This window comes from Phocoena phocoena, chromosome 11 (assembly GCF_963924675.1).
Source record: "Phocoena phocoena chromosome 11, mPhoPho1.1, whole genome shotgun sequence".
NCBI lineage: Eukaryota > Metazoa > Chordata > Mammalia > Artiodactyla > Phocoenidae > Phocoena > Phocoena phocoena.
Window position 1 is genome coordinate 63274539 of NC_089229.1, and position 1265 is coordinate 63275803.

A 1265-nucleotide genomic window follows, 5' to 3' on the forward strand; every position below is an offset into this window, starting at 1 on the left:
TTACTCAGCCCCGCCCTGCTCAGCCTCGGGAGCGGACGAATTCTCAGCTGGTGGATCGGCTGCTTTTGTCTCTTTGCCATCTTGTGGTTTAGGGTTTTCTGGGCGTCTGCGTCGGTAATTGAAGTTGCGGCGGTACCGACGTTGAGGTGGCTGCTGACCTTGGGTCTCATCTCCTTGATTTTCCTTATCTTCTTCATTGCCGTCCTCTCTGGGCTGTCTTTGGCGAGGAGGGCCCCTGCGGAATCGTGGTCTATAACCCCGATACATATTCTGTCTCACTGGTCTACCTTGTTCTCCTGCACCTTGGTTGTCAGCACCCTCCATCACTTCTCCCTGCACAGGAGGGTTGGAATACTGTGGTCGACGCCCATAGGGTCTCCGCATGTAGTAAGGTGGGAACCTTCGCCTGCGGTAGGGCCGGCGCTGTTGGGCCTGGCCTTCAGGAGCACTCTCCGATCCCTCATTCTTTTCCCCACTCTCACTATTCTGGTAATTCTGCTGGTAATTGCGTGGAGGACCCCTGCGACGTGGATAGCGTCTATAATGGTTACGGTCTGCTGCATATTTACTGCCTTGTACTGGAACTCCACCAGGGCCTGTAACATTTGCTGCCTCAGCACCCTTTTCTCCTTCAACAACATCAAACTCCACAGTCTCTCCATCTCCTACACTGCGAAGGTACTTCCTGGGGTTATTCTTTATGGCAGTCTGGTGTACAAATACATCTTCCTTGGTGTCATTCCTGTTGATGAAACCATATCCGTTTCTTACATTGAACCATTTTACTGTTCCCAAAACCTTCGTTGCGATGACCTTTTTGTCCCCGCCGGCAGGCGCCGCCGATGTGAGGCCGCCCGGGCCGCCGCTCCCTACGCCGCTGCCCGTCGTGCCGGGCTTGGTGTCGGCAGCGCTGAGGGCGGGGGCGGCGGGCGGCTGCTGGGTCTCGGCCTCGCTGCTCATGGTTGCGGTGATGGTGACTGGGGCCGGCTGCGGCAGCTGCGGCTCCTCCCGGGATGTGATGGTAACTAGGCCGGCGGCGGCGGTGGGGCTGCACAGGGCTCTCTGGGGTCCGCTCTCCGCTCCCGCTACCGATCGAACTAGGTTGTCTCTTAATATGATGTTGTTGGCTATTGATTATCATCTCCTAGCTTCATTATTTCGTCAGAGTTAAAACAGTGATACTAATCCTATAATTCCTCATGTAATTGCCAGAGTACTTCTATAGAGAGAAACTTTTTTTTTTTAAAGAAGATGTTGGGGGTAAG

The 1265-nt window shown here is 54.5% G+C and overlaps 1 pseudogene; it reads right to left on the reverse strand.

Moving 5' to 3' along the window:
• Nucleotides 1–1065, reverse strand: LOC136130927 (Y-box-binding protein 1 pseudogene; annotated as a pseudogene).
• Nucleotides 1066–1265: the final 200 nt, after the last annotated feature.